The sequence below is a fragment of the Camelus ferus genome, chromosome 1, assembly GCF_009834535.1.
Source record: "Camelus ferus isolate YT-003-E chromosome 1, BCGSAC_Cfer_1.0, whole genome shotgun sequence".
NCBI lineage: Eukaryota > Metazoa > Chordata > Mammalia > Artiodactyla > Camelidae > Camelus > Camelus ferus.
Genome location: NC_045696.1, coordinates 14,567,567 through 14,588,871, shown reverse-complemented (window position 1 = coordinate 14,588,871; position 21,305 = coordinate 14,567,567). Strand labels below are relative to the sequence as shown.

The 21,305-nt window shown below is 34.7% G+C and overlaps 1 non-coding gene across 1 annotated transcript; it reads right to left on the bottom strand.

Moving 5' to 3' along the window:
* Nucleotides 1–5,650: 5,650 nt before the first annotated feature.
* TRNAA-AGC lies at nt 5,651–5,722 on the bottom strand. Its single transcript has one exon. It is a non-coding gene; the product is annotated as a tRNA-Ala (tRNA).
* Between the last annotated feature and the right edge of the window lie 15,583 nt (nt 5,723–21,305).

The window sequence follows — 21,305 nt, the reverse complement described above, 5'->3', positions numbered from 1 at the left end:
AATTAGGAGTCTGGGATTAACATATACACACTACTGTATATAAAATAGATAAACAAGGACCTACTGTATAGCACAGGGAACTATATTCAATATCTTGTAAAACCTGTGATGGAAAAGAATCTGAAAATGAATATAATCACTGAATCAGTGATCCCTGAATCACTTTGTTGTATACCTGAAACTAACATAATATTGTAAGTCAACTATAATTCAATAAAAGAAAAATGTTTTAAAAGTCATAGAAATCCCATAAAATTACTGCATAACCACCCCGGTTTCCTCATCTTACCACTGCTGCCAGACTGTACATGGATGTGTTCACCAACTCTGGATCTTATTCACAAGCACACTAAAATTTGATGCCTGATTGTGTAGTGATGGAGTATTTTTGTCCTATCTCTGACTCCTTTTTGTTCCATTAAATTTTATTCTGTTGTCCTATTTAAGCTCTCTCTTTCAACTGGTGCTATCACCTCCTCCCTGATTTCACAATGAGATCTCCTCTTATATGACGATGGCTAGAAGCAGACCATACTTATTATCATCATTATGAAAAACTTTATATGTTAATAAGGCATATTTAGCCTTAAAATTACGTCAAACAAAAATGTGTGATTTAGAGGGTAATTCAGAGTCATATAGTATCTCAGAATCTTTGCAGTGAAAATCAGTGGTTCAAAACTAGGATTCGGGACTTAGTTTGAATCATTATATAATGATTGACACCAGAAGTGGCTTTTGCAATAAATCTCTGTAATAAGAACATTCACTTTTTGGGTATCTTTTAGGGAAAAAAGAACAAGAAAAAAATCAGTTTGAGAATTATCGTGGCTTAAATTTTAGATAAATGGGAACCTACTGTGGTTGCTTACCCTCATGTGGACTAGATGCTGGTAAATTTCAACAGCAGTTTTATTTCTGCAGCCTCGAATTAAATCCCTTTATTTTGTCAGATGTGAATGAGACACAATTTCCAAAAGAAAAAAAAAAAAAAAGACTAAAACAGTGAATCTTAAAAAAAAAAAAAATCCATTCATTTTCTAGACTTGGATCCAGTAAGTACCAGTCAAGGAAAATAATTTCTTCAAGGAAAAAGAGTTCATATTTCTTCTGAAACATCACTGTTGCCATAGTTACCAAAAGGTCTCTTTCTTTCCCCCACCCCAACAATAACATCACCATCTAGGTACACATAGCTCATAAAAGTAAACGTTTTATTGTGGAAATTTATAAGGACATGGGCTCTATTTCCAATGACTTTTAAAAACCTGAAATTGAAGGATTTTATTAATAAGTACACCTGAGTTGAACCTGATGCTTTTCTGAGTGAGAGTGTAGGAGAGACGGGGGAGGAAAGAAATTGAAAAGAGTCACACAGTTTTAACTTTACCAAGGTGAAAGTGATCTAAATTAGGATTTGGACATAGTCAGTCTTCTCCACCCCACTGTATATAAACACTCCTACGTGGGTTGCCATGTCTGTAAGACTGATACCTTCATCTGGATAAGCCCCAAGGAATTAAAACATACCCACACACACATACACATGCACACCTTGGAAGAAGAAAAATATAAACCAGCTTATTTTCATTATTGGTCTTGCCAAATATAAACTTTAGAGACAAAATTTTAAATAAAGCAGCAACTATGAAAATAAACAATGAGATCCTTGTGTTCAGGATTACGTAGTTGGGGTGTGCATATTTGCAATCAAGCTCGGAGTAGAAATAAAATCTGTTTTCTCTACCTTCTTTTCCTCTTACTTTTTAAGAAGGGGTCACCAAAATCCTTACTAACAGGAATTTAATGTGTAAATATATAGTTTGAGGGGAGTAAAAGATTGCTAAGAAATAGGGGGTCAATGTGCTCATTGTAAACAATTCTATCAAATAGTCCAGTCACTTCAGCGAATTACAAAACCCATCAAATGTGTTTATGATTTGGAAAGCATCTTGAAAACCAAGAAAGTTTGAAGACTTAAAAAGTAACTTGCCTACCTCAATCTCCCCTTTTTTGCTAACGTATTAATTTTCTTCATAGTTTCCTCTTTTATACTTAAAAAATTCCTTATCCTACCCTACATAGTATATCATAAATTACAAGTTATTTACATTAAATTCATTAAAATATGAAAGGCATTTAAGTGCTTCATATTTTAGTGCACTATTTAATTTTGAGTGAGTTATTTAAATGCCATTTTTAATATTTAATGTAGTTTTCTGGAGCAATAATCTCAATATGATGTTTAAATAGAGAATTCAAACTGATTTTAACAGAAAAATTATTTTTAAATTTCTTCATAAGAAAAGTTAATCCAACTATTTCCAAATAAAATATGTAAGCAGAAGGTTACAGTGTTTAAGAAAAACTGGCCCCTTCCTTTTAAGATGACTGCAGGATTTATGGATGTAAGCAAAGAAAGTATAAGAGGAGAAATTCTTTATGACATTATGTTTCAAAAAATTTATATATATATATATATATATATATATACACACACACACACCATATTACATATATAATATATGTTCTATATAATGCATGTATTATAACATATTTATATTTATAATGTGTCATACATACGTTTGTGAAATAGATGTAAGTATACATGTACATGTATCTCATGTACTGAAGAGAAGTTTTTATGTCTGGTATGAGTCAGTAATAGAGGCCACGATTTCTGTTTTATAAATTTTCTCTTGATTCAAAATTTGTTTTGTGGGGTGGTGGGTGGGATGTTTTATTTTTTTCTTCCACAGACTGTGTTGGCCTACCTTAGACTTATTTTGGTTTATTTTTGTTTATATTTTAATTATATGTTGGAAGGGAGACTTTATCTGGCCAATCAGCTTCGTCTGGGTTTGGATCTCATCTCCTTTCACTACTTTGAGAATTTTTATTGGTCAATTTCCCCTTTTTCCTATCTCCTGACTTTCTCTTCCCAGTAAATGCAGGCTTTTGCGATTCTAAACAATCAAGCGTGATCTTGAAATCCTCTTTTTGCTTGTATACCCGGCTTCCTTTGCAGGCTCTTTCTCCTCTCTCACTCACTTATTTCTAAAATCTTCCTATGCCTGAAGCCAAATGCTCTTTTCCATCTAAAGCCATCTTTTTGAGCAACTGAACCTTTTCCCATGGCTTCAGTTCCTACTTACTGGTTGTTAACCATCCTCTGCGATCCAGACACGTACTGACAGTTACCTAATGGGGCAAGTCATCCCATCCTGCTCACCTTTAAACTGGCAGAGTCTCCTTTTCTTCAGCATCTCAGTTAATATTTCACTCATATACTCTCCAAGCACAAACCTTGAACTCTGCCTCCAATCCTTGTCTTTGTTTTCCTTAACCTTTGATCCATGTGACTTAGGAATTCACTCCAGCTCTATCACATTGACCCTTTCTCATGTCAGACCCAAAACCCGCTGTAACCAATTAATCTGAGACCCCTCAAATGCAACTTATACACTGAAAACAGGGATATCTTCATTAAATATGCATCTAACTCTGTGAGTCGTCTAATTTTAAATTCTTTAAAAACAGACTGTTGTATATACCAAAAAAACTTAAATTCCTTAAAATGGCTTACATGAAAGTTTATAATTTCCCCCCTGTCTGATGAAAAAAAGTATATTCTCATACTCACATATACACTATTCACTCACCATGCACTATCATTTCACTCCCTGGACATTTATCAAAAGAATCATGCTTGCTTCTTCTTTTCAAGCAAAGCCTTATCATTCCCATCATCTGGAAAGTCCTTCCTTCTCTTCCCGAGGATCTCCTTTCCATCCTCTGAGACCAAACTCACTACTGACCTCATCTGTGAACCGTCCTTACCTCTCCTCTTCTAAATTATAGTTTTTCCATTAGATGTTATAATTCTATTATAACATTTTAATATCATGCTTTAATTTTTGAAGATGACACTAAATCTAAACTATTGGTAAGATGTATTGAGCTCTAACAATATATGCCAAGAACTCTTCTGAATGATAGATATATAGTATTTTATTAAATCTTCACGGTCATTGCTTGTTATGTACTATTTTCACACTACAGACCAGAAAACAGATACTCATAGAAGTTAAGTATTGTACCAGATTCACTCAATTAGCACTTTGCCAAGCTAGTATTTAATCCAAGTGTTTCCTGAGTCCAAATCCTTTGATTTTTTTTTTTTTTTCTAGTATATGATGTTTTCTTTCCAGTTGTTTGAATTCCAGGTTTCCCCTACCAGGGTAAAGTACATGACTTGAAGAAGGCTATGGAATCTTTCGCATGAACCCATTTCATTAATTTTCCAGGTTCCTGAAAGAATGCATTGCAGTGAGTGGGACCGCTTTTTTCATTCTGTGTGATTTTGACATACAGTTCGTGCATCATCCAGTGAGAGAAACTGCACTGACCTGCATATTTAATGTCTGGTGCCTAAAATTTTCCCAGACCACCTTAAATATCGCAGCTTACAAAATTGGAAATGAGTAATGCGGAAAAGGTCCAAGATATTCTACTTAGTGGTCTCTGCATGACATCTAGTGGTTGGAATTGGAAATTTTGAAGAAATTATAATTCATGCCAGAGGCGGAGGGGAAAAAACTTATCTTAGAGTCTTTTTTCCTGACATCAAAGGAAGAGTGATACAGAGCTCCTTTACTTCTAACTTTTTTTAAAAAAGGCTTTTCTGAATTATTACTGTTTCTCATTATACATATCAAGGAAACAGAATCTGCCTCTGCGTTCAGCGATCTGTGGTCCCTGGGGCTGAGGAAACATTCTCACTTACCTGTAATCAGGGCCTGCTCTTGGCAGATATGACTGAGGAACCATTATCAGATGCAAAATAAATAAACCCTTTCAGTTTTCTTCCTCACACACGGTGTGACAATGAGCACTCTGTAAATACGCAAGCACTAATCACAAAGTAATGATATTATAATCTATGACTGTGTTATTCAAAATTATATTTTAAAAATCTCTCATGTACACCAGTTTGGGTCCTAGGCTTTGGGTCACAGGAATGACATTAGCTCCAGATCTTTGATGTTACAAGACTTGGGATCTGCCCGCTACAAGCTCATATTCCACCTAGAAAACCAACAGTGGAAACTGGTACATGATCTGTTTCTAACACGTGACACAGTCAGAGCTTCAGGGTTGCAGAAAAGGATTTGGAGTTCAAGAGGTCAGAAAAAGGCTCTTAGCGGAGGATGAGTTTGCTGATAGGTGGACAGCAGACGGCAAAATTGCTAAGACAATAAGCAGTTGAGCAAGGACCCTGGCTTCCCTGCTTCCCTGCAGTGGGACCTTGGGAAGCTGCCTAACAGCTCTGCATTTTACTTTCGTCATGTGTACAACAGAGTAAAACTCAGCCTCTATTTCATTTGGTGAAGATGAACACAGTGCCTGTATACGATGAATCATCAGCCCTTTTAATTGCACATAAATGAAAAAAGAGTCTTCAAAGCAAATGATATTTCCTGAGAAAAATAAGCAGGGATAAATAAATATTATCTACCTGACACCAAGACATGGACAAGAGAGTTTGAAAAGTGATCATAAATATTTTACTGGCAATCTCTTTCTTTTTTTTTTTTTTTTTTTTTTTTGGAGGGGGTTGGTGATGAGGTTTATTTATTTATTTTTTTAATGAAGGTACTGGGGATTGAACCCAGGACCTTGTGCATGCTAAGCACACGCTCTACCACTGAGCTACACCCTCCCCTATGGTAATCTACTTAAAAGGCACATGCCGTGGACTCTTAGAACACATATCATGCGGTTGGAGCGCAAGTCCTTGAAACCCAGCAAATACTAACACATACTGTTTTTTCATTTTTCTATTACTGCAAGGTACTTTTTTGGCCACAACATGAACCAAAGTAAACAGGTACAGCTCGCGAATCATAGGCTTTTATAAAAATCAACACCTAAGACATAACTTACTTCACAATAAGTTTCTCTATTTTACTGAAGTCTAATCAGTTTACAATGTTGCATCGGTTACTGGTGAACAGCATAACGTTTCAGTCATACATACAGATACGCATATTCTTTTTCATATTCTTTTTCATTATAGGTTACTACAAGATCTTGAATAAACTTCCCTGTGCTATACAGTAGGTCCCTGTTGTTTATCAATTTTATACATGGTAGTTAGTATCTGCAAATCTTGGACTCCTAATTTATCCTTTCACACCCACTTTCTCCCTTGGTAACTGTAAGTTTGTTTTCTACATCTGTGAGTTTGCTTCTGTTTTATAAATGAGTTTGTGTCATTTTTTTTTTTTTTTTTTTTAGATTCTACATATCAGTGATATCATCAGAGATCATTTCTGTAGTTCATTATTTTATTTTAAATGAGAGAAGGTCAGCCAGTAAGTGTTTAGGCTTGCAGGGTCTATTGTTCAAGATTATTGGATCAGCAAACCCTAGAATTAACTTCCAGGATGAAGAATAAAGGGAAAAAAAAAAAAACACTCCACATAGGTTCAAAGGAGACTTTTGTTGAAGAGGTGGGTTTTCCTGTGGTCTTTGAAGTGGGAGAGGCTGAGTGCTACTTAAATCCTGGGGCCTTGCGATGAGTGAACTGTACGAGAGATTGCTGATGGACCTGGAATCTCACAGTGGTTGTTTTGTGTCTTGCTTTGAGAAGGTTGGTGATAATTAAACTCCTTTTCCAGCATGATCTTTGTTTCTAACCCAAGTATCCTATTTAAGAAGAGCCAAGTAGTATAAGCATTTTTTTTTTCTTTGCTACCGCTGAAACTGACTCCCTTAACTTCCTCCACATTTATTTTCCCCAAATGTGTGTATTGTTAGTTGAAGAAATGATTTCCTGAGTAGTAGGGGGCAGGGTGCCACACATGAACGCACATGAGAGACAGACAGAGAGAGATAGATGGAAGGACGTATACAGAGAGAGACAGGGGAGTGTGTGTGTCTGTGTGTTTTTATAGATCTGCTTCCAGAAAGCTCAGCCTTCACCTTCTCAGGACCATTTCGTTTAAAATGTTATCTTTGCCTTTGTGTTATTTATCTGTGTGAGATAGCTGACTGATTTAAGTGCTGACTTTATGCAAGACTGGCATCTCCACCGTGATATTTAACAGACCTGAACTAAACAAAAGCTTATTCAGTTTGAGTCATTTAAAATATTTGGTCATTTTTTAACTCCATGTAAACTTTCTAGTTAAACCTCATTTCAAATAGTGAAAGAATTAGAGCCTGACTAGAATGCCTGGCTGACGATGGTTTCTCAATAAATATTTCTGATTGATAAGCTGAAAATGAGTGAGTATGTTTGCTTTTATGGGACTAACAGACTTAAAAGGAACAAGTAATAGCATTTCAATTCTGAATTGAATCATAATACTAAAATACTGAATCTCTGTACTGCTTGTCTTTTTAGCTGCCTTGCCCTGTTCATTTCTGATATTGTCTTTCTTCTGTTTTTTTCTTCTCTTAAATAACAAGGACCAGATTTGTGAATATCCAGTACCTCCCCTGCTGGAGATGAAATCAGTAGTTTGAGCTTCTTGACTTTGAAAACAAACTGTAACGTATAAATTAGATTAAATACTTTAGGTATATTCAGTACCTTCTTTATTAAAACGTGTTCATCTCTTGCTAACATATAAAATGCCTTTTCATGGACAGGTTTTTGATATCTGCTTCCCTTTCTCTATTTACAATGAAGTTTTAATTTTAAAATATACTACATATAACACAAATTTAAATCTCTTACATTTTTAGTAACATTTACTTTTGAAGTTACCCAAAATAGGGTTTCAAAGAAAAGTTCCACATTTTATTAGATACCCATCTCTCACTGTGTTTGACTTGTAGAATCATCTGGCTGCAACATACCAGGCTGAGCTAACACTTATATTGGTGTATCTGGCATAGATCAGTTGATTTGGGTTAAACTGACAAGGCCATCAAAATTTGATGAAGAAAAAGAAGACATTGCTGCTTCTAACATTTGTAAATGCCAAAAGACATAGGTATCTTATACGGTGAGAAGGAAGTTCATGCGAGTCTGTCTGAATGCTTGGATGTAAAAGTAATATTTCTATAAATACAAGTAAAACGTTCTGGATTTCTTAGTATGTAGGAGAAACCAGTTTTATTCTTTCCACTCTGTCTTAAATAAAAGTTTACTAAACAAAACCTCCAGCAGAATATATCACTGCTGACAATTATGATTAGTGATTAAGACCTATGATTTGTTATAAAGAAAGATCCAACCCACCCAATAACTATAGTCCATTCCAGTGTAGCAATCTAAATTTCAAACAGCTGTCTAGTGAATGTTTCTTGTCCCCCCCTAACTTGAGCCTATAGCCCTGGGAGCCTGCAGTGTAAGGAGAGAGTCCAATGGCTACGTTTCCTTCTCCTTACCTGACCTTGTCCTCTGCTGCCTAGACTGCTTGATAGGGCCAAGGTGAGATGATATGGAAGAAATGAACATAGGCTTATGGTTCGTTAAGGCACAATTGCAACATGGTGTTAGTGCTCTCTAGTGGCGTTGGGCTCGGTTGATACTGAAAGTGGACTTGTTCTCCAACGGGATGTTCTGAAGGTCCCTCAGAGATCCTTTCTGAGATCTTTCAACTACTATAAAGTAGGTACTTCTTGTTGGAGACACATTTCCTCTCTTCATGGTTGTCCTGATCATGATCTCTTTTGCAATAACTCAAGCCCAGCATGTTCTTGCATCTGATACTTGGGAAATCCATTCTTTCGCTTTATCATAAAAATATACTTCTCTTTATCCTTGTAAGCTGTAACACTTCCAGTGTCTCCTGAAGTCCAGGGGCCAAACTGAGTTCTCAGAGTTTTGTGTTATGTTGTGTTTTGTTTTCCTGAAATCCTGCTTGTTATTTGACAGGCTGAAAGAGGAATGTCTTTTTCCATTCCCTATGGACGGTGATGGATGAATGGAATGCCAGGCACAATGATACTCCCTCAGAACAAGCTCTCACTGTCTTTCTTTCTTTGTCTTATATAATGCATGAAGCACTAATAGCAGAAGGATAGGTTTTAGATCATCCTTTGGCAAATTTGAATCAATCATCTAGAAATTGCTTTTAGAATGATGAGAGTGAGGGTGTGTGTGTTTGGGGATAAGTTTTGCAAGTATAGCTTTGTTCCTTAAAAGGTGAGTGTGGATTTTATATAAAATTGTGTATTTGAAACATATTTTGGAAGCTATAAGGTGTTCTATATTCATTATCATCATCCCCAGCCATGAATTCATAGGGTGTTCAGATCCTGCAACCTTCTTATGATAAACATGCATGGGTTTTATGTGTTCTCCTCACCTTCCTGGCTTCTGTAGATGATCATTCTTCATGCAAAGAGATGGAATTACCCCTGATTTAGAATCTTTCTGAAGAGATCCCCAATAACGACATTTGCATTCTTTTAGCTTGGGAAGATCAAAGCAATAGGAATACAGAGTCCTGTACAAGCTCTGCAGAGGTTGAAGGATAACGTTCCCCAGGCCAGCAACACATCTCTGTAAGCTGAATTATAGGGAGGATGTGGGGAAGAGGGAATGAAACTGTCTATTAGTTGAATAATGGAAAAATATAGTAAATTCCATGAAGCAGACAAGGGCTAGAGGGCCTGGGTTTCTTACATGTAATAGCTGTGCAGCAAGAGAAGAAGAGAGTATATTTACCTTATATGGAAAAGTATCTTCATGCTGGGTTTAAGACTCGAACAAAATTTGGATACTTTTCAAAAGCAAAATTCTATATATTCTCAAGTGCTTTCTCTTTAATATCCAATATTCTTAGACTTTTAAATACAAGTGGAAAATACTGCCATTGAAATGTAAGCACAATATTTTCAAATTGCAATCTATAATTCTTCTTCCTAAGGGGTTGCTCTCCAATGACTTTTTTTTTTTTTTTTTTTTGCAAAATCTGTCTTACTCAGTAACTGTCGTATGTCTGAGACACTAAATACAATGATAAGGAAAGGATAATTGTTCTACACTTGATTTTCTTTAAAAGTTAGGATGACTTTCAACACAGCTATTGTAAAATTGGCTGCTATATTGAGGATTTTCAAGCAGAAGTAATACTCCAATATGAACTGCTTTGACGTTTCACTCATTGGTAGTTACTCACGCCCAGCATTTTCTTCTCTCAGCTAAACTTAAGTCACATTTAAATTACAGCTAATATGTAATTTTCAAAAACAATTTGTTATTACTCCAAAGTCAAATACAGTAGTATTTGACTTATACATATAACCAGCTATTGAAAGATGAATGCAGAATTACTCAAAGATGCTTTAATAGACTCCGAATTCTTAACTATATGAATGCTGAAAAAAATTACTCAAAATAATGATTCCCAGTACAATTCAGAAATGTTACATATAGTTTGATTGTGCTTTCTGAATCCTGAAAGAAAGGTATCTTAGCAATAGTTTAGGACTTAGGACCTCAGATATTTAGCATTGAAAGCAGTAGTATAATATCAAATGATGTAAATTACTTTATTATTTTATACTATGTTCTAAATTCTTACACATTTTAATACATTAAAATAATTCAGAAGAAAATTGCAAGGAAAGAAAAGTCATATGGGCAAGGTTAGAAATGAACAACCATTGATGTGTTTCCTTAAGGCTAGGAATAGGAAGAAGCCATCACCACTTATGGGCCTAAAGGAAAAAAGAGGATAGCTGACAACTGGCACCCATAGGAAACAGGCACAGGTGAGAGCTTCCTGACGTGAGCTGTGACATTCAGAGGACGGAGACAACCAATAAGTGGACCCAGTAGATAGATGAAAGGCAGGGGAAGAAATGCTCCCAACTCACTGTACTCCATCCAGAATGGAAAGAAAGAAGCATAATTTTCTCTATTTGCAGAAGATAAAATCTTATATGAAGAAAATACTAAATGATCCACTAAAAACTATTATAATTGAGAAATGAGTTCACCAAGACTGTTGGATGCAAGATTAATATAGAAAAATCAATCGTATGTACATACACTTGAACAATTCAAAAATGAATTTAAGAAAATAATTACATTTATTATAGACTTAAAAATCAAAATACTTAAGAATAAATTTAATAAAAGAACTGCAAAATGTGTATTCTAAAAACAACTAAAGTGGAAGGAAACTATGGAAGACCCCCAAAAAATGTAGAGATGACTCATAACCACAGATAAGATGTTGATATCATTAAGATGGTGATACTTTCCAAATATATTTACATATTGAGAGATTTTAACCCTATTAAAATCCCAGGTGGACTATCTGCAGTAACTGACAAATTGAGCCTAAAATTTATTTGGAAATTCAAGGAATTCAGAAGAACTGAAACAATCTTGAAAAAGAAGACAAAATTTGTAGGACTTACCTGGAGGACTCCTGATTTCAAAACTTACTACAAAAGCACAGTGATAAAGACAGTGTAGCGCTGACATAATGGGATAGATTTGAGAGTCCAGAAGTAAATCCTCACATTGATGGTCAATTGACTTTTGATAAAGATGTCAAAACAAATAACTGGAGGAAGAATGCACTTTTCAGTCAATGATTCTGGAACAATTAAGAATCCACGTGCTAAAAGAATAAAGTTGGACAGCTACGACACACCATACACAAAAATTACCCCTAAATGGATCAAAGACCTAAATATAACAGCTAATAAAATAATTCTTAAAAGAGAATCTAGGTGTAAATCTTTGTGATTTTGGATTAGGCAATGCCTTCTTAGATATGACACCAAAAGCATAAACAACAAAGAAAACAATAGACTGGGAGTTGGAGATATGCAGACATTAACTACTATATATAAAATGGGTAAACAACAAGTTTACACTGTATATAGTACAGGGAACTATATTCACTATCTTGTAGTAACTTATGGTGAAAAAGAGTATGAAAACAAATATATATACGTTCATATATGACTGAAGCATTGTGCTGTACACCAGAAATTGACACAACATTGGACTATACTTCAATAAAAATATATATGAAGAAAAAGAAAACAATAGATTAATTGGATTTCCTCAAAATTAAAAATTATGCATTTCAAATGCACTAAGAAGAAAGTATAAAGTTAGCTCATAGATAAGAGAAAACATTTACAAATCAAATACCTGATAAGGGACTTTTATCAATAACATGTAAATAATCTTAGAACTCAATAATAAGGACTCAAATAACCCAATTAAAAATAGGAAAAGGATCTAAATAGACATTTTTCCAAAGAAGATATGCAAATATGCACATATATGCAAATAGTCACTAGGCAAATAAGAAGGACCTTGACATTATTAACCATCAAGAAAATGCAAATCAAAATTACAATGAGATACCATTTTGCACCTATTAGGATGGTTATAATTTAAAAAGACAATAGTAAGTTCTGCAAGGATCTGGACAAATTGGAACGTTTTATACTTCTGGTGAACATGTGAAATAGTGCAGCCACTTTGGAAAATCGTCTGGCAGTTCCACAAAAGTTTAAACACAGTTACTGTGTGATCCAGCAATTCCACACTTAGGTACATCCTTGAGAGCAATGACAATAGACACCCACAAAAATATTTGTACATAAATATTTGTGATCACATTATTCATAGCAACCCAAAATTAGAAAGGATCCAAATCTCTATCAACTAATGACTGAGTAAACAAAATGTGGTATATTCATTCAGTGGAGTATTAGTTGGCAATAAAAAGTAACAGAGTACTGATACATGTTACAACATCAACCTTGAAAACATTACTTTGAATGAAGGAAGTCAGTCAGGAAAGACTATATGTTGTATGACCCATTTGTATGAAATGTCCAGAATAGGCAAATCTAAAGAGGCAAAATATGTTAGTGGTTTCATAGGACTAGTGGGAATGAAGAAAAGAAGGGTCACCCTTTAAGGGTATAGATTTCTTTGGGATTGATGAAAATACTCCAGAATTGATTTGGTGATGATTGTGTAACTCAGTGACTATACAGAAAATCGGTGAATAGTGTACTTTATGTGAATTCTATGTCGTGTGAGTTATATCTCAGTAAAGCTATTTCTAAAAAGTGTATAATAATTACTGTAAGAGAACAAGTTTATATAAAAGAGCTTCTCTCTTTATAAATTTATAATCTATTAGCCAAGACAAACTAGTACTGCCTTTATCCCACCCCCTGACAATTTCCCAGGATCAAGATGCTTCTGAATTCCACAGCTCAAACTTCCAGATTCATTGTTGAGAATATTAAAACCAGTTAGGTAGAGAACAATTAAAAAAATTATGGAGGGAGAGTATAGCTCAAGGGGTAGAGTGCATGCTTAGTGTGCATGAGGTCTTGGGCTCAATCCTCCTCCAAAAATATGATAAAATTAAAAAAAATTAAATGATATAATCAGTAACTCCCATACGCATAACCCTCCATGTTTTCTAAGGAATTGTCACTCAGTAATAAGTTTCCTGGTGATGTCAGTCAATCCATGTAAACAGTCTTGTCTTTCCAACTCAGTATTAATACTGTGGATAGCAGACACTGTATGTGTACTAGAATGCTATTTAAACAATATGTGTTTAATAATAATTGAAAAACAAACAATGAATAATAGAAACCTAACATGAGTAGCGGACACTGTAAGCTGTCAGAAGAATCTAACTTTCCATTGCAAATAGCTTGGAGGCATGTTAGCGATGACAAATTTTAAATTATTTTCAGTACCAGTTTGGTGGGTTTAGCAAAGTCCCTTATAGCCAAACGTATTACTGATTAATCTAACTTTGCTGGTTTCATGCTAGAGTAACTGATGTCTCTAAATGATTCTAAAGTTTGGATTTCTTTAAGAACAAGAAGCTCTGTTCTTTTTCTGTCAATAAATGTCATGTTAGAAATTTGTGACATCTATTTCTAAATTCAGTAGCTATATATGTTAACATGTTCTAAATTAATAAATTTAGTTATAATGATTCTTAAAATTATTTTAAATAAAAAATAGCAATTATTCATTGCTATTACATGGTTGACTTTCTTCTTGTCTGGTTTTAATAACCACATATGTGAAATCTTTAAAGGAATCTGTCAATAAATCTTGTGAACACAGGAATCAGAAGAGTGAGGACTTTTCCGATCAAAATGGTTCTGTCATCTGCCTAAATTAGACTGCATTCTTTCACTATGAAGGCTGTCTCCTGAGTGATATTATTTCAAATCCATTCATATTTGTTCTTCCTCATTTTCAGTGACAGCTGAGTCCCACTTTAAGTTGGCTCCCTACTTTTTCTGCATTTGTTGCAAGATGAGGATATCCCATCTCTGGTTGTGACTTGCTGAGATCGGAGTATGTCTGCCTGGTGACTCTGAATCTATGAGAAGAACTTTTTTCTACTGTTCCAATACCAGCAAACACACTCAAACCATGTACCTCAATCTCTGAAACAGGTACCTCTTCCCAGACCAAAAGCCCATGGCCGAAACCAGGGAATTGAAATTGATCAATGACATTGGGAACAGAAGCATTCCCTTTCTCAGATTGGTTATGCTATTTCTCCTTCTTCCTTTTGTCAATAAAATTCATTTATCAGAGGTCATTTTTCTAGTCCTTTCCTATACATTTGCATACACACAGACATACACGTTTATTGTACTATTTCCCTCTTAGAAATCATTTAAATTACTGATAAATTTTGCTAGCAGTGAATTATTTGATGAAAACACATGTAATTTCATCTTTCTGCATATGTGTACAAATACTTATAGAGTAGAATCCTACGGTATAAAAACTGAGCTAAAGAACAAATTTAGCATTAATCTTAATGAGTAATGCCAAATTTCCCTTTCCTCTACCAAAAACTTTGACAATCTACAAACCCACAGTAAAGAGTGTAGAATTTTTCTACATCCTGATCAATACTGGATAGGAAGCCTTTCATACTGTCAATATAATACATAAAAAACACTTTATTACTGCATTAAATTCCATAATTATGTTTGAGGTTGAACAGTTTTGTATATTGGCTATTTATATGAACTTTGTTCATATATTTTACCCATTTATGTTTTGAGTTATTTATTTGAAATGTATTTTATTTATTACTTAAATTAAAATTTTATCTCATATTTGCAAACTTTTTTACCATATGTACATTTCTGACATTCAGTAAGACTTCAATATTTTTATTCATAAAGATTATTTTTCAGGTTTTATTATTATATCATTAATGTACTTTTGTATTTCATTTCCTAACCAATTATTGTTAATATAAAAAAGTCTCATAAAATTGTAATCGTATGCTCACTTTGCTGATTTCTCTTACTTTTTCTGCTAGTTCTTCACTTTATTGTGTTTAAATTTCTTGAGTTTATTAAGTTGATTAAAAGTTAAGATTTCTGTATCAGTGGTTATTTAAACTTTAGGACACATTAGAATCCCCAGAGGGCTTGTTCAACTATAGATAGGTGAAATGATAGAGTATGTCTCTGATAGATCCCAAGAAGGTATATTTCTAGTAAATCCCCAGACCAGGCTGATGCTTCTGGTTTGGAGACCACAGTTTAAAAATTACAGTTTTATATAATAATTATTTAATCCGCAAATGATGAGTATTTTATTAGGAGAATTAGCCAAGACCACAATATATTATTGAAATTTCTCAGTAAACTAGGAACAAAGGGGAACTTCTTAAACTTGATGAAGAATTCTGCAAAACGTTGACAGCTAACATTGTATTTAATTGTGAGACACTAGACGCTTCCTCACTAAGATCAGGAAGAAAGCAAGGATGTAACTCTCACTACTTTTTTCAACATCATTCTGGAAGTCCTGGCTAATTCAATGATACAAGAAAAGGAAATACAAGGTATACTGGTTGAGAAAAAGAAATAAACTGTCTTTCTTTGCAGATGACTTGAGTGTCTATGTAGAAAATCCTAAAGAATCAACAACAACAAAAAAATTCTGTTACACTTTTATGTACATATATGATTTCAAAAATCTAGATTGAGAAAAAGATCAACTTCTTGGAAAGCAGCTTGTGCTGGTTCCTGACGCTGCTCTGGGGAGACTTGGGGAAAGGCAGAAGTCCCCTGTTTCTGCAGTGAGGTTGGGGCCACAAAAGAGGGATCCCAAAATTATGAAAATTGGCATTTACATGGAGGTACTGTCAATTCAGCCGAGAGAGAGACAGAGAGAGAGAAAGAAGGAGAAAGAAAACAGGAGAGAGCAAGGAAAGAAAGAAAAGAAAGAAAAAGAAACCTTTGTTCTGAATATAAATAAATGTAAACAAATTCTCTCTGGAAGAGAAGGTTCTTACTTTATCACTCCGAAATATAAGCAAATGCATCCAGAGAGATGAAACTCTGTTAGCCTCCAGAAGTATTTCCTGTAACTATAACTTCCAAGGAGGTTTTATTTATTTTTATTCTTTTTTGCTATTCCAATTATCTTTTAATTTAACCTTCAGCTATTGCCAGTTTGCCAGTGTTCTCTGCTTATAAAGCTCTAACCATGGAGAAACATAAACTTATTCAAGAATTGTCTCCCAACAGATCACACTGATTCTTAAGTTGAATCACCATGGTGCTTGCGAGAGAATGATAAAAGCTGTGAAACTTGTCTCAGAAAATGCTCACATCAAATGTTTTTAGACAATTACAGAAGGTTCTTGAACTTCTGGAACTCACTCATAGATTCTGGTTAAAGAATACCCACATTTTATTGCAGTCAGAAATCTAAAACATCATTTTCCCCTGTTTTCAAAATCACTGGCTAACATCCCTAGTTTGGTATCCATGGCCTTCAATAGCACAACTCCCATTTAACTTTCTAATATAATTTCCCAGTAAGTCTGCTTTTCTAGCCATTCCATTTTACCTTATCCTCTATCACCTGCTTTTATTCAACCTTTTTTACTTTTCCATTCATGCCTATTAACATTCTTTTTAATTTACATGCCAACTCTTACATGAAACCATCCCTACTAGCTCCAATTACAACAATGCTATAATATTTTTGGCATCTATGGAAATATGTTTGCATACCTTTTGTAAAAGTTAATATCCTGTTTAAAATTATAGTTCTTTTCATGCCTCTCACCTCCAAAAAATCTTAATCCTCTTGAAAAAATGAGTCTTAAATGAAGTTGTATTTCTTAAAGAGTTTAGAATGGTAATTTGTCACAATTAGAGATTAATAAATGTTTCTAAGGTATTATAAAAATGTTTGACATCGTACCAATCATGTGGTATTTCGTTTTAGTCCAGATTTACTTCCTGTGAAGAAATCAGAATCATGCGTCAGTGTTAAAGGCAAATATCATGAGATATTGTGAAAGATAAGGACACCCATGCATGTTGATGTTTACACGATGTATTTATGTTTCTGGGGTAATGGGAATTTTACTGGTGTCAGAATAAACAAGGTTGGTGTAGAAGGACTGTTCATTTGCATTTGAAGACAATCTGCACTGCGGTTAGACGGTTTCTATACAGATGTTGAGCTTGGGTGCTTTGCAAAACATTAGTTTCAGTGCTTGTTACATGACGCTACATGAAAGGTTTGGCACTGGGAGCCAGCTAGTGGCCCAGGAGTGAATACTAGAGTATGGCAGAACATTGTGGATGCTCTAATTACTGCAATCCATGTATTTGCTTTATTTGGAAATTCCAGTATTTCCAATGAGCAAGCCAAATATTTTGGATTTAAGTAAATACAGCTTTAGCTTTACTACTTGCTTTTGTTTCCCTTTACCAGTTTATTGTGTTTCTTTCTTTTCTCTTTTACAACTTCCTCTTCTACTTCAGACTTGATCCATTCCACTTCTAGCATCTTGGCTCCCTTTGCGCATTCTGCACTGTATTATATCCTCTTACACTGGGGTTCTATATCTAACCTCATTCCTTCCTAGTCTAGCTGTTTCCTCTTGTACGTTCTCTGTAATTTCCCTCTTTTGGTCTCCATGCCTTTCATATTCCACTGTGTTTTCCAAGATAGATTTAACTGTATATTGACTGCCTAGTATACACCACCAATTTAGCCAAGTGGTGAGAAACTGGAATGAAAAATGAAAGCCACATTCCTAACAACAACAAAATAGCTGCAGTCTAATAAAGATGTCCATCTAATAAAGTTCAAGTAAAGAGATGAGTTTTGGAAGAGGAAAAAAAAATGTGAGAGAGCATATAAAAGATAAACTAATCTAGCAGAGAATCAAGGAAAGCTAGACTCTTGAGGAAGGGAAGTGGCATAATAATTTCATAGTATAATTTCACTGTATTGACTTAGAGAAAAAATAAGATACAGAAAATGTGAATGATGAAAATGAAGATATTATATTCATGTTAATCATATGCCTCACCTACCTGCTAACTCACACAAGAATGTTTTGAGAAAAGATTTCCTGTGGAAATACTTTAAGGATTTTTCTAGATAATCATGAATATATGAATACAATTATCAGTTGTATTAGTGGCTCAAGTTAACAGCTTCTTGGAATCCATCCCTTTCTGTTATGCCTTTTGGGATTTCTCCTATTCTGAATCCAGGCTTAGCCATGAGACTTCCAATAGGAAGTGATTAATGTGACGCAAGTAGGGCTTTGAAAAGGCAGTCTAGAGAGTCTGTTTTAGACTTCTGTTATTGCCATGAGGTCATGCCCAGGCTAGCCTGTTGGAGTCTGAAAGACCATAAGGAGGATACCCAGGTCATGATAGCAGAAGTCTTCTCAGATCAGCCAGCTGACCTCAGATGTATGAGTAAACTCAACAGAGATTGGTCAAGGATGGCCCAGATTAGCAGAACCACTCAGACAACTTTAAATTTGTGAAAATGAGAAAAGCATATTGTCTTAACCACTAAATATTGGGGTTACTTGTTATACAGCATTGCTCACTGATGCAGTGATTTAAAAAAAAAAAATACATCCATGTCTACATAAGCATCCATACAGAATAAGATCTGGTAGTGTTCTTTGACCAAGCCATTATTTCTCACCTAAGTGACACCTTTAGTTGTCTGTGTTGCTTAATGAGTTCTACAAAGAACATTAACTTTAGCTTTCTTTTGCAACATAGAGTATGACTTTTTTCTTTCAATTCGTATGTTAAGTATGGCCTTTAGCACTACTCAATGGAGCTCAGAAAAGAGCCTTTTAATTAATTTCTAAGTCTCTAATGAGTAGTCTAAGGTGAGGGTCATATTTTCTTTGTGTGTTTAAAGATTGTGTATACAAAATATTAATCACAGTAACTTTTAATAGTCATATGTATTTTAGACTATTCAAAATTGAAATTAAAAGGACTACCTTGAAAGACTTCTACAAGAAAAAGTGAGCTCAAGAACACTTTAAGGATCTCATATATATTACCTGGGATAGAATCCAGCCCTGGATAAATCAGGTCATTTGGTTATGAGTGAATTGTCCATAAATTTACTGTTTCTAATAGTTTTGATTTTGGCTGCAGAAGATTTAATCCAAATTAGTGCTGTGGGTTATTCTTAGTGGGTATTGGTATTCTTTTTCGAGATTTGCCTACACCATAAATTAAACCAGGCTGAAGAGCACTTTGGTGTGGCTGTGATGCTGGATTTTACTTAGGGACTTCAGAGCTGCTCTTGAACTCAAAAGTTCTAGGGCAGAGTTTTCAGTGCTGTGCTGGTAAAGAAAGCAGATCCGAGGAAATGCAGACCCATTACACAGGCACCCAGACATTTCTTTGTCACAAATAAAATACTGCATAATTGCTATCAAACTGTCTCCAGGTTAAAAAGTTTCCCCTTCAATTTAGAAAAAATGAAAAAGTGATGTTTTATATTAGAGTGTTTCTTATTGTCAATGCATACACACTTTCTGTTGGCTTAATCTCTTATGGTCTGCTTCTCCTCTCTTGTCTGCTTTTCTTACAAGCTCCTTTCTTGGGGTGAGATGAGGAAAAAAGGAAAATTTAGATTTAAATAAATTGAGTCCAGTGATATCCCAGGGCTATCAGATGTTAGATGTCTCTGCTCTAACACTTCGCCAGTCCTAATTAATAACATTACATTCATATACACATTAGGGTAAATGGATTTGTTGTGTATGCCCTTTTACAGTCTGACTTTGGAAGTCTCCTCCACTTGGGAGACTTTGTGTTGGGGAAATCTGAAATTTCATTAATGACACTGTCTATTCAGAGCACCTGTTCTAGGTGCTCTCCCATGGCAAATATGACCCAGGAGCGATATAATCACCTTGATGTACTTTTGTGATTCATATGAAATTCAAGCCTTTTGCAGTTTGAGTTCTTAGTAAAATACCATTTCCTGTTTTTAAGGGGAAAAATGGCATAAAAATCATCTAAAAAGACACATAAGGCCCTTGGACATCAAATAGGTCTTACAAAACAACATTTTAATGAATTAAGTGTAAATGAATCAGGAACATGTGGGTTGAATTTCCCTTGAAATACCCATGGGTTTAAAAATTAAAAAAAAAAAAAAAGGCTTGGCAAAGAATCCTGTGCATTTTATTGAGCTCAAACCTTTTGAAAAAAAAAAAAAGGAAAAAGAAAGCAGCCTTGATTTGGTTGACTGAATTAAAAAAAAAAACACTGCTGTAGTCTTTAATTATTTATTTTTTAATTCTATAAAAAGATTGAAAGTATAATAATGTTTCTTCTTGGGTGCCAGGCTCATTGACGTTAGTCCATTTTTCAAGGATATTAACATTTTGATTAAGCAGAACCCTCAAATCTTGGTTGTCTTTTTTCAGGGGCAGTAGTTACAGTCAGAGGAAGAAGAAAAAACTATAGTTCAAATAAAGTTCATTAGAGCTGAGACAAAGAAAATACGGTGATTGTTCAGTTCACTAACCAAGAAGATCTAAACCCAAAGGAGTAGAAGGCCCAGTTAGCTAACCATTGAACAAAAGGCTAGAAAAACATTCATCTGAGGACCGGAGCTCAGGAGGTAAGGAAAGCTGAAATAAGTGAATAAATCTATGTTCTGAGAGGAAGACCTCGGATACAAGGAAATGGTGGGCAGAAAAAATAAAAATTAGATAGACTGAAAAATCTTGAGTGGCAACTGGAAATGGCCAAAAGACAGCAGGGGCATGGGATTAGAAAGCTTCTAGAGATGAGAAAAACAGAGCAAATAAGAATACTCAAAGTTGTGCTGTGAATACAACTTTTAATATGAGTATGAATGCAAGCTGTTGGACTTACCAACTTCCACATAGTGGGAGCCCCACGACTGTATTATACTTGGGAACTACTGACAGGAGCATGTCTTAAAACACATTTAAATGTACTCAAGAGAATTTACGGCATGA